Source organism: Mercenaria mercenaria, chromosome 13 (assembly GCF_021730395.1).
Source record: "Mercenaria mercenaria strain notata chromosome 13, MADL_Memer_1, whole genome shotgun sequence".
In the NCBI taxonomy this organism is placed as follows: Eukaryota; Metazoa; Mollusca; class Bivalvia; order Venerida; family Veneridae; genus Mercenaria; species Mercenaria mercenaria.
This window is the reverse complement of record NC_069373.1, coordinates 27,720,158-27,733,838: the sequence shown is the minus strand read 5'-3', so window position 1 is coordinate 27,733,838 and position 13,681 is coordinate 27,720,158. Positions and strand designations below refer to the sequence as shown.

Below are 13,681 nucleotides of genomic sequence, written 5' to 3'. Positions count from 1 at the left end.
CTAGGTCAGTAGGTCTAAAAATAGAAAAACCTTGTGACCTCTCTAGAGGCCATATATTTCACAAGATCTTCATGAAAATTGGTCAGAACATTCACCTTGATGATATCTAGGTCAGGTTCGAAAATGGGTCACATGCCTTCAAAAACTAGGTCAGTAGGTCAAATAATAGAAAAACCTTGTGACCTCTCTAGAGGCCATATTTTTCATGGGATCTGTATGAAAGTTGGTCTGAATGTTCATCTTGATGATATCTAGGTCAAGTTTGAAAGTGGGTCACGTGCCCTCAAAAACTAGGTCAGTAGGTCAAATAATAGAAAAACCTTGTGACCTCTCTAAAGACCATATTTTTCATGGGATCTGTATGAAGATTGGTCTGAATGTTCCTCTTGATGATATCTAGGTCAAATTCGAAACAGGGTCATGTGCGGTCAAAAACTAGGTCAGTAGGTCTAAAAATAGAAAAACCTTGTGACCTCTCTAGAGGCCATACTTGTGAATGGATCTCCATAAAAAATGGTCAGAATGTTCACCTTGATGATATATAGGTCAAGTTTGAAACTGGGTCACGTGCCTTAAAAAGCTAGGTCAGTAGGTCAAATAATAAAAAAACCTTGTGACCTCTCTGGAGGCCATACTTTTCATGGGATCTGTATGAAAGTTGGTCTGAATGTTCATCTTGATGACATCTAGGTCAAGTTTGAAACTGGGTCAACTGTGGTCAAAAACTAGGTCAGTAGGTCTAAAATTATTAAAATCTTTTGACCTCTTTAGAGGCCATATTTTTCAATGGATCTTTATGAAAATTGATCTGAATGTTCACCTTGATGATATCTAGGTCAGTTTTGAAACTGGGTCACGTGCGGTCAAAAACTAGGCCAGTAGGTATAAAGATAGAAAAATCTTTTGACCTCTCTAGAGGCATATATCCTCTAGAGGATATCTAGGTAAAGTTCAAAACAGGGTCACGTACCTTTGAAAACTAGGTCAATAGGTCAAATAATAGAAAAACCTTGTGACCTCTCTAGAGACCATATTTTTCAATAGATCTTCATGAAAATTGGTCAGAATTTTTATCTTGATAATATCTAGGTCAAGTTCAAAACTGGGTCACATGAGCTCAAAAACTAGGTCACTATGTCAAATAATAGAAAAAAAACGACGTCATACTCAAAACTGGGTCATGTGGGAAGAGGTGAGCGATTCAGGACCATCATGGTCCTCTTGTTTAAAGAAAGATTGCTTTAAGTTACGTTATATCAATATTAGGAATTGTTAATGTTTAAAAAATTGGGTCTGATCAATGCTGTGTAGGCTGCAAATCAATGTTCACTGTAGTTTGTATTGTGTTTCCATTAATTAGTCTGTAATTTTTTTCCCCTCCTTGTAACAATATCCATATTTGTCTGTAAATCAGCCTGGAGCAGGTGCTTGTTCCTTTAGGGTATTGTCCTTCCTTTTCTAACAGAAATATTTCTCTTAAAGCATGCTTGTTTGAAAAATCAGTTAATTTGACCAATTTCCTGTCAGGTCATTAGTGATGCTGTAATTGATTTAATTGACCAAGTTAAAAAAGTGTTATGTTTTTGTAGCAAGTACTTGTCATTGATCTGAAAAAGTGTGGAAAAGAAGGCAGTGTTTGTACTTTTGTCATTGGTTCTGTGCTTTATGAACATTTCTTTCTATCTTTACTCTATAAAATACATGTGTTCATAATGACCTTGTGACTGATGTGATCACTGTTAAGGCTTGTATCGTCAGTGGTCAAATAAGGTATAACAAAGCTTTAGTACTGAGCAACTATGAAAATAAATGGTTAATTTTGTTGAATAATCATAAGATAAACACCATTTTATACCATATTCATGATACTTTGTTTGGCCTTGTGAGTGTAATATTTCTTATTTACCATGGTGTAACTTACATCAGTGACAGAGGTGTAACAGAAAATATCAAGTGATAAGAGTTAGTAAGTGATTAATCTGTGACAACTGCACCTATTCATTTTAAAAACATGTATGGCATTGACATGTGCATAAATGGTAATGACTCAAAAAAGGAAAGTTGTTGCAACCAAAGAAAAGAAAGAAAATTTTAAATGACAGGAAATTGAGAGTTGGAAAAAATAGGAATGAAGAAAACCATGTATAAGTATTAAATTCATTTCCATTTTGAAGAACTACTCTTAAACTGACAAAAAAATGAAGAGAAAAATGTGTGTCATGTTGTGTTTCTTCTAAGCCACATTTTTGCTTACTGAAAATCACATCAAAATTACGCTGCTGTGACCTGGTATTACTAACCTACTAAAATTTAGTTTAATTTCACCAAATACAACATTCTCAATAATTTCTACCAAAGTATCAAAAATACATCTGCATTGAAATTTAAACAAAACCTGTTACACTTCAGCGGCCACCCAAGTGAAAAATTTAATAAACCTGTCGCTATTACACAACTAGACCAGATGGCTTTGGTACTGGTTCCTTTAGTGCTGTTAGGCCTGATTGTTTGAACCTCAGCTGTCTTGATTGAAACAGAACAGATTTGAGGGCGAAATGAAAAATGATTTTAACATTCATGTTTTATAACATTTTTTGGTGTACACTTGATAGCTTTACTTCTGACCTGCAATCATTTTGTTTTACATGATGATCTGTCCTGTAGTAAAAGCCATAAAGATTTATGAATCAAATCTCTTCACACCTGGGATGTCCACACATACAGCTTTCAGTAGTGATATTATACAATTATTGACTTTTTCATAGGTTGATATCAGGATTTATCAACCCGAAAAGAGTTATATTAAGAATATAACTTTTTGAGGGTTGATAAATCTTGATGATATGTACTCACTACTTTTCGAACCGTTTTCAGCCAATCAGAGAAACAATAGAATACAGTCATGTAATAAACAACTTTGTGTGTTCTGTTTACGCATACAGCTTTCAGTAGTGATATACAACTTTGTGTGTTCTGTTTACGCAAACAGCTTTCAGTAGTGATATACAATTTTGTGTGTTCTGTTTAGGCATACAGCTTTCAGTAGTGATATACAACTTTGTGTGTTCTGTTTACGCAAACAGCTTTCAGTAGTGATATACAATTTTGTGTGTTCTGTTTACGCATACAGCTTTCAGTAGTGATATACAACTTTGTGTGTTCTGTTTATGCATACAGCTTTCTGTAGTGATATACAACTTTGTGTGCTCTGTTTAGGCATACAGCTTTCAGTACTGTTCCCGATTATTTTAAGTACAAATGGCATTCATTTTCAAAGGGAAACAACTTTTTCCGATTATTTTAAGTAATCTTTGAGAAAAGTTGTCTCCCTTTGAAAATGAATACCATTTGTAAAGAAAAAAAGATAAACAATTGCTGAAAACTATGTTCCACCTTGTAACGTGAAATTTCACCACGCGCACGCTATTGTAAATGCATCAAAACAAACATGTGTAACTGTTCTTTGAAAATGGTGAGTTTTTAAAGGCGTTTAACTGTCCGGAAGTGGAGCCCCTTTAGGCCGCCCTTTTCAGGAATTCAATGTTTATATCAGTATACTGACACTTGTTTCGTAAAGTAATATACATGTTTTACATGCTGTTCAATTTTCATGTCAAACAACTCTTTCTTTCTATGATTTGGTGTTGTTTGATTTTTGTTTCTCAAGGCCTCCATCGAAACCTTAACAAAAAAAAAAAAAATCTGACCTACCTACCCTAATTCTTTTGAGCATGTTACCGGAAACAAAGAATTTTTTTTTAGGCCTTATCAAAATCCAAAAGGTTAGCTGTTTTTAACTATTTTGACCTTAAGTGATTTAGATTATTTTAATTACGATTAATCCATGATCAGAATATTTTTGTACTGATTAATCATAGTTTGAATACTGATATATTTCCAATACTACCTTTTTAGCTCCGCTATTTGGAGAATAGGGGGGCTATTCTACTCGCCCCGGCGTCGGCGTGACCTTTCTTGGTTAGTTTTTCAGCAACCTTTGTTTTTTGTCATATCTTTGTTACTATTGCATATATCTTACTGTAACTTCATATAAACATTGTCCAGCATACAAACAAATTATGTGCAGGGGCTGGGCCCATTATACATAAGGTCAAGATCACCAAGGTGTTATACTTAGGTTATTTGTAAGGTTAAAGTTTTTCGGCAACCTTTGTTTTAAGCTCACCTGAGCATGAAGTGCTCAAAGGTGAGCTTTAGTGATTGCCCTGTGTCCGTCGTCCGTCGTCGTCCGTCTGTCGTCCGTCGTCGTCGTCAACAATTTGACTGTTAACACTCTAGAGGTCACATTTTTGGCCCAATTTTGATGAAACTTGGTCAGAATGTTACCCTCAATAAAATCTTGGACGAGTTTGATATTGGGTCATCTGGGGTCAAAAACTAGGTCACCAGGTCAAATCAAAGGAAAAGCTTGTTAACACTCTAGAGGTCACAATTTTGGCCCAATCTTAATGAAACTTGGTCAGAATGTTACCTTAAGGAAAATCTTGGACGAGTTCAATATTGGGTTATCTGGGGTTAAAAACTAGGTCACCAGGTCAAATCAAAGGAAAAGCTTGTTAACACTCTAGAGGTTACAATTTTGGCCCAATCTTAATGAAACTTGATCAGAATGTTCTTTAATAAAGTCATGGACGAGTTCGATATTGGGTCATCTGGGGTCAAAAACTAGGTCACCAGGTCAAATCAAAGGAAAAGCTTGTTAACACTGTAGAGGCTGCATTTATGACTGTATCTTCATGAAACTTGGTCAGAATGTTAATATTGATGATCTTAAGGTCCAGTTTGAATCTGGGTCATGTAGGATCGAAAACTAGGTCACTAGGTCAAATCAAAGGAAAAGCTAGTTTACACTGTAGAGGCCACATTTATGACCATATCTTAATGAAACTTGGTCAAAATGTTAATCTTGATGATCTATAGCTCAAGTTGAAATCTAGGTTAGGTTGGGTCAGAAACTAGGTCACCAGATCAAATCAAAGGAAAAGCTTGTTAACACTCTAGAGGCCATATTTATGATTGTATCTTCATGAAACTTAGTCAGAATGTTAAACTTGATGATCTTTAGGACAGGTTTGAATCTGGGTCATGTCGGGTCAAAAACTAGGTCACCGGGTCAAATCAAAGGAAAAACTAGTTAACACTTTAGAGGCCACATTTATGACATATCTTAATGAAACTTGGTCAGAATGTTAATCTTGATGATATTTAGGTCAAGTTTAAATCTGGGTCAGGTGGGGTCAAAAACTAGGTCACTAGGTCAAGTCAAAGGAAAAGCTTGTTAACACTCTAGAGGCCACATTTATGACCATATCTTAATGAAACTTGGTCAGAATGTTAATCTTGATGAATTTTAGGTCAGTAGGTCAGGTGAGCGATACAGGGCCTTCATGGCCCTCTTGTTCTGTCATATCTTTGTTACTATTGCTTATATCATACTGTAACTTCACATAAACATTGTCCAGCATACAAAGTATATGCAGGGGCTGGGCCCATAATACCCAAGGTCAAGGTCACCAAGGTATTATACTTGGGTTATTTTTAAGGTTAAAGTTTTTCAGCAACCTTTGCTTTTCTGTCATATCTTTGTTACTATTGCTTATATCTTACTGTAAGTTCCCATAAACATTGTCTGTCATACAAAGTATGTGCAGGGGCTGGGCCCATTATACCCAAGGTCAAGGTCACATAGTTGTTATACTTGGAATTATTTTCATGTTAAATTTTTTCGAAAGCTTCGTTTATAGACATGTCTTTGGTACTTTAAAAGATAATGACTTGAAAATAAAAAAGCTCCTTTATAAGCATCATCTGCATGTGTGGTTACAATCCCAATAACTCTTATTGTATTTTTGACAGAATTATGCCCCTTTCATACTTAATGTTTTTTGGCAATCTTTGCTTTCTGGATATAACTTTAGTACAATATAAAATTTATCTTTATCATCATCATCTGCATGTGTGGTAACAATCCCCATAACTCTGATTTGTATTTTTGACCAAATTATGCCCCTTTCATACATAAATTTTTTGACAAACTTCGTTTTCTGGACATAACTTTGTTACTATATAAGATAATGACTTGAAACTCAAAATATATCTTTACCATCATTATCTGCATGTGTGGCAACAATCCCAATAACTCTAATTTGTGTTCTTGACAGAATTATGCCCCTTGGTGTATCTTCCTTTTAAAAGTAGAGGTCTCTTATTGAGACATGTATTCATTTTACTATCAAATCGCTGAATAGTGGAGCACGCTGTCTTACAGACAGCTCTTGTTAATAATCAGTGCTTAGTTTCATCTGCACAATGAGTATAAACACGGGTCAACACTAAAGGGCTTTCTTATATATCTGTCTCATTAACAGAGTCATTTCTTGGTAACACTATATGGTATATAGACACATGGCTTTACTAATTATGTTCTTCAAGCAAAATAGCTAAGGGGAATACCTTACCCCATATGCCCACTGAGATACACCATTTTGGGTCAGTAATGTCCACCTTTGCGGAATTAGTATGGAGAGCCATGCCAGACATGAAGCCCAATGTGAGACATCCTTACAGGAGAACCATGCCAGACATGACTGCCCAATGTGAGACATCCTTACAGGAGAACCATGCCAGATATGACTGCCCAATGTGAGACATCCTTACAGGAGAACCATGCCAGACATGACTGCCCAATGTGAGACATCCTTACAGGAGAACCATGCCAGACATGACTGGCCAATGTAAGACATCCTTAACAAGGACAAGCATTTAAAGAGATGAAAGAACTTCTCACACATGTCCCTGTCAACCAATTAGTTCAAATTGCAGTGTGGATTAGAACATTACCTGTAAATAATTAATTTCTGATCCCTGGTTGAGAATGTAATAAAAACATACAGATCAATATGGAAGATGGCCAGTGTATATTTGTGTATTACATTACTTTGTGTACTGGGGTATTTGAGGGTGGACTTAGTTGTCCAGTTTACTGGGGTGTTTAAGAACAAACTTGATGGTTCTGTATACTAGGGTATTTAAGAGCAGACTCGTTAGTCCATTGTACTGCAGTGTTTAAGAGCAGACTCAGTAATTCAGTGTACTGCAGTGTTTAAGAGCAGACTCAGTAAGTCCAGTATACTGGGGTGTTTAAGAGCAGACTCAGTTAAGGTTTTTACTGGGGTTTAAGAGCAGACTCGTTAGTCCATTGTACTGCGTGTTTAAGAGCAGACTCAGTAAGTCCAGTATACTGGGGTGTTTAAGAGCAGACTCAGTAAGTCCAGTATACTGGGGTGTTTAAGAGCAGACTCAGTAGTAAAGTGTACTGGGGTGTTAAAGAGCAGACTCAGTAGTCCAGTGTACTGCAGTGTTTAAGAGCAGACTCAGTAAGTCCAGTATACTGGGGTGTTTAAGAGCAGACTCAGTAGTAAAGTGTACTGGGCTGTTTAAGAGCAGACTCCGTAGTCCAGTGTACTGCGGTGTTTAAGAGCAGACTCAGTAGTCAAGTGTACTGGGGTGTTTCAAAACAGACTCATTTGTCCAGACAAAATTAAATTGAATTATTATTATTATAATAATAATTAATAATCGCAGGCTTAATGCAAAACAGTTGTAACTCTGTCTTTATTTCATATAAGTTACAACTGTTCTGCACTAAGTCCGCACAGTGTACTGCGGTGTTTCAGAGCAGATTCAGTAGTCAAGTGTACTGGGGTGTTTCAGAGCCGACTCAGTAAGTCCAGTGTACTGGGGTGTTTCAGAGCAACTCAGTAGTCCAGTGTACTAGGGTATTTAAGAGCAGTCTCAGTGGTGCAGTGTACTGGGGTGTTTCAGAGCAGACTCGGTAGTCCAGTGTACTGGGGTGTTTAAGAGCAGACTCAGTGATGCAGTGCACTGGGGTATTGAAGAGCAGACTTAGTAGTCCAGTGTACTGGGGTGTTTCAGATCAGACTCAGTAGTCAAGTGTATTGGGGTGTTTGAGAGCAGACTCAGTAGTCAAGTGTACTGGGGTGTTATAGAGCAAACTCAGTAGTCAAGTGTACTGCAGTGTTTAAGAGCAGACTCAGTAGTCAAGTGTACTGGGGTGTTTCAGAACAGATTCAGTAGTCCAGACTAAATTAAATTAAATTATTATTATTATTATTATCATAATATTAATCGCGGGCTAAATGCAAAACAGTTGTAACTCCTTCTTTATTTCATATAAGTTACAACTGTTTTGCGCTAAGCCTGCACAGTGTACTGCGGTGTTTCAGAGCAGATTCAGTAGTCAAGACTGGGGTGTTTCAGAGCAGACTCAGTACTCAAGTGTACTGGGGTGTTTCAGAGCAGATTCAGTAGTCCACTCTACTAGGGTATTTAAGAGCAGACTCAGTGGTGCAGTGTACTGGGGTGTTTGAGAGGAGACTCAGTACTCAAGTGTACTGGGGTGTTTCAGAGCAGACTCAGTGGTCCAGTGTACTAGGGTATTTAAGAAGAGACTCAATGGTCCAGTGTACTTGGGTATTTAAGAGCAGACTCAGTGGTGCAGTGTTCTGGGGTGTTTGAGAGCAGACTCAGTAGTCCAGTGTACTGGGGTGTTTAAGAGCAGACTCAGTGATGCAGTGCACTGGGGTATTGAAGAGCAGACTTAGTAGTCCAGTGTACTGGGGTGTTTCAGAGCAGACTCAGTAGTCCAGTGCACTGGGGTGTTTCAGAGCAGAATCAATAGTCCAGTGTACTGTGGTGTTTCAGAGCAGACTCTGTAGTCAAGTGTACCGGGGTATTTAAGAGCCGACTTAGTAGTCCAGTGTGCTGGGGTATTTAAGAGCAGACTCAGTCGTGCAGTGTACTGGGGTGTTTAAGAGCAGACTCAGTAGTCCAGTGTACTGGGGTGTTTAAGAGCAGACTTAGTGATGCAGTGTACTAGGGTGTTTAAGAGCAGACTTAGTGATGCAGTGCACTGGAGTATTGAAGAGCGGACACATAAGTCCAGTGTAATGGCCTATTTAAGGGTGGACTTTGTTGTCCAGTGTACTGGAGATTTCTTGGGTATGGTCAAAAAAGATAAATTGATGGGTATATGAATTGGTGGAATATCAAATGAGTGAGAATTTCAGTTACTTTTGTTGGCTGGATTTAATTTTGTGGTTTTACTTTATCAACCATGAAATCCACAAAAAAATAGTGCACAGGAAAATTAATGATTTCAGTTTTTCACAAAGTAAAGAGTTTTAATATTAATTTCGCACTTTACTTCTGTTGCTGGTTTTGACTCAAAGACTACGTCTTCAGGATGATTTGCTGTCATGTTCTTTGGTTATTATGATTTTTACACATGATAAACATTTTTTGACAGAAAAGGTAATTGAGATATTAGTAGAATTGACGAGAGTAGTCATTTTGAGAAGTAAATTGAATTTTCATGGGAAATCTCAGATTGGCAAAGAAAATTGCCAGACCTGCCTTAATCCTTGTATTTCATTTTAATAGGTATTCAATGTGTGTTTATGTTAAATTATACAATATATTTTCAAATGTGGTTAACACTTGCCTGAAATTCAAAGACAATGTTACCTAAGAATGATACAGCTTAACATGTTGTGGAAACTGTATAGTGTGTGGAGGCAAATTATTGTGTAGTTGAAATAGATAGAGGCAAATGAGTTAATGTGCAATGGAAATAGATAGAGGCAATTACAATTTTTTTTATAACAAAATAGATTTGTGTATGGCTGAAATAGATAAAAGTAAATGAATGACAATGACTGGGTGGAAACAGGTGCTGGTAGTGGCAATTAACTGTTTTGGTGTTCAAATAGATAGAGGCAAATGAATTACTGTGTGATGGAAATAGGTAGAGACAAATATAGTAAATGAAATAAATTGGTGGACAAAGAGGCATATAAAGCATTGTTTTGTGGATAAGGATAGAGGTAAATCAAACACTGTTAGAAATAGAAAGATTGTGTGTGGAAATAGATAAGAGCTAATGAGTAATTTTGATTTTTTTTATATTTTCAGACTTCAGAGATTGTTAAAAAGTTGACAGAAAGACACAGTGAAAACTAAAGACTGATGGAAATTTTGAAGGATTTGGTTTTACTACTTCGACAGAACCATTGGTCATTGCCAGCTGTCAAAGAAAAAACACATAACCACATGTACTGTCATTGTATTCTGGACTAAAATTGTTTTCTTTTAAATTAACTGATTCATTCAGATTCACATGTTTTGACAACCCCGTGAAGCAGAGGGAAAAGGTTTTTACATTATATTTGTTACTATAACCAGGGTGATTACTTTTTTTGTCCCAAAAACTATTTACCATATATGGTTATGATGCAACGTCAAAAGTCCCATAATTATCATAGCATGTAGACAGTTTATTGTTACCTGTTCATGATGATCGCTGTGAGCTGTCACACATTTCATTGAGTGGAGAAACAGTTCATGAATTTGTTAAACACACATTTCATTGGGAAGAGAAACAGAATATTAATATTCCTTCTGGGATCTCACACATTTCATTGAGTGGGGAACCAGTTCATGAGTGTTTCTGTTGAAATCAGTTAAATACACATTTCATTCAGTGGAGTCCCAGCTCAAGAATGTTTCTTCTGATATCTGTTAAACACAAATTTCATTGAGTGGAAAACCAGTTCATGAGTGTTTCTTCAGAGATTAGTTGAACAAATTTCTTGAGTGGAGAACCAGTTCATGAATGTTTCTTCAGAGATCAGTTGAACAAATTTCATTGAGTGGAAAACCAGTTCATGAGTGTTTCTTCAGAGATCAGTTGAACAAATTTCATTGAGTGAAAAAGCAGTTCATGAGTGTTTCTTCAGAGATTAGTTGAACAAATTTCATTGAGTGGAAAACCAGTTCATGAGTGTTTCTTCAGAGATCAGTTGAACAAATATCATTGAGTGGAAAACCAGTTCATGAATGTTTCTTCTTAGATCAGTTAAACAAATTACATTGAGTGGAAAACCAGTTCATGAATGTTTCTTCTTAGATCAGTTAAACAGATTACATTGAGTCAAGAACCAGTTCATGAATGTTCTCTTGAGACCAAAAGGTTACAGGCTTGTTCATTGATAGCTTCTGCTCCATTATAAATGAATATTTACTGAACAAGGAGAGCAGAACTTGTGAAAATTAAAGGGGTTACTTTTTTTAGCTCACTTAAGCACAAAGGGCTTGGTGTTGAGCTATTGTAATCACACCATCCATCATCCATCCATCAACACTTTTTTTTCAAATCACATCTTCTCTGAAACCTTGGGGTGGAAATTGACGACATTTTGCCTGGATGTTCCTTGGGTGGTCTTCTTCCTAAATTATTCAGATGGTTTCGCTTGGTTGCACATAGGGGCAGCCAGAGCTTAAAATAGAAAAACTTTTTAACAGCATCTCCTTAATCTCAAGTCTGATCTTGAAATAGTTTTACACAAATGTTTTTGGTCCTTGTATGAGCCTATAACAGGATTGGTCAGATTATTCTGATCTGTCAAAAAGTATGGCCACCATGGGGCATGGTCACTTTTCCCTTTATGTATATAGTGGTAACTTTAAAAATCTCCTTGTGTGAATCTACTTGCCCAATTTTAAAATAATTTCACACAAATGCTCCTTGTTTAACCCTTTGCCAAGATGGTTCAGATTATTCCGATACAACAGTAAACATGGCTGCCAGGATGTGTGGTCACTTTTCACTATATATGTGTAGTGGAAACTTAAAAAAAATCTTCTTGTATTAACTTACTGGCCTGATTTTAAAATGATCTCATACAAATGATTGTTGTGTGCCATTCTACCAAGATTGTTCAGATAATGGCAGTTCATCAAAAAACATGGCTGCCAGGTGTGTGGTCTTTTTTTCCCTATATGTAATTCGTGGAAACTTTAAAAATCTCATTGCTCAATTTCGAAATAATTTTACACAAATGTTTTTTGATGACCCTTTATGAAGATTGTACAATGTTCCGTTTCATCAAAAAACGTGGCTGCCTGGGGGTGTCATTACTTTTCCCCATATATATGTTGTGGAAACTAGGAATCTTCTTGTTTTATATTTTCTTTTAGTATCCTATCCAACCTCTTACCCACTCCATCCCTCATCCCTGCCAACCCCAACACACACATAGTAGAAACTTCTAAAGTATAATTGTCAGAAAACACTGGCACTATTTCAAAATAAATTTCACAGACATTTATCTTGCATAACAATCTTATAAAACTGTTCAAGCAAGCAATGTAACTCAGATGGGTGATATCGGGTCATCATGGCCCTCTCAGTTTCTTTATATTTCACAAATCCCTTGCAAGACTATGTACAAATTAATTACTTTTTTAATTTAAAAGACTCACTCAAAGTTGGATCCAGTTAATCATATATAGCTTTAAATGAAATGCAGGAACATTTCTATTTATTTTAGCCTTTCAGTGTATTACTGTAATATTTTTTGTATGAATGGTGCTTTGTTTTAAATCATTTATGGATCTGTTAATATGATTACTGTCTCCACACATGTAATAGTTCCCGGATAAACAGACAGCTTTATGTCCTGTTTTATTTGCTTTCATTGGCCTATATTATAACAGTAAAAATCTGGTAATAGCAGTCAAGATGTGCATTCTGAAGTGTCACACCTTCAAAGTTTAGCTGTATATTGTTTGTAATGATTCTGAAACACAATAGAATTATAACCACAACAGTCCGACCTGTATGATCGTGTATGTGTTGCTTGTATTTATTCACAAGTTAAAATACACTGCTCATTTTAAAGGTTTCACTGTATTTCTTAAGACATTTGTAGTGTACAGGATGTTTTCTGCTGCCACAATGAACAGTTGGCACATTTATGCAATAAGAAGAATTGCCTTGTTATCACAGTTGTAGACCTTTGTTGATTTTGTTAAAAACAGTATGTAAACAGTACATATACTTATACAGTATGTTTTGGTAATTTTATCTTGTGTTGAATTATGTACTTTCTTTCACAGATTTTAATTATTTGGAACAAGAAGTTACAATAAAATACCAATTACTTGGGTCACAAGGGGATGAGCTGCATGCACCAGTTATCCACGCATTAGAGAGATCCAAATGTAGAAATATAGGGAAAACACCTGAAAACCTTAGGAACTGCTTAAGATAACTTACTCGAGCAAGTGTTGTTTGACTGTTAATGCATTATTTGTATTTTGTAAAGAAAAGAGAAAAATTCATTGTTGACATTTAAGTTTTTCTCATTTGGTAGCCTGCATAATTGTTATTTTTGATTATACTTTAAAAAAATATTTGATTATATTGTGTAACTTGAAATATGATTTACACTTTTGTTGTCCCAATAAAGGCTTTCATTTTCATTGTGATGTAGTGTCTTTCATGTCATATTAGTTTTAGCTTAAGTTTGTTATAGAATGATTCGCCATTATCCAGGTGTTAACTTGCCTTAGCTCAAAAGTCATAAGTTTGACTAATATTGATAGCCCTGCATCCATCTTCCACATTTGACATCTCCTCTTAAGTTGTTTGGCTAATTATTATGAAATTTCATAGGAAGCATCCTCCCATTGTCATGTATCAGTTTTTAGTAAACAGTACTTTTATCATTCCCCGAGATGCAAAGTACAGTGGAACCTCCTTAATCCAAACCTCTCTAATCCGGAAACCTCTCTAAAC

General features: G+C 36.1%; 1 protein-coding gene across 1 annotated transcript in view; it reads left to right on the top strand.

Moving 5' to 3' along the window:
• LOC123529193 (F-box/LRR-repeat protein 5-like) overlaps window positions 1–13,365 on the top strand; it is a 118,208-nt gene extending 104,843 nt beyond the window's left edge. Inside the window, exon 10 of the mRNA XM_045309420.2 lies at window positions 10,015–13,365. The gene's annotated coding sequence lies outside the window, so the exon portion shown is untranslated. The remainder of the gene's footprint in view (window positions 1–10,014) is intronic.
• Window positions 13,366–13,681: the final 316 nt, after the last annotated feature.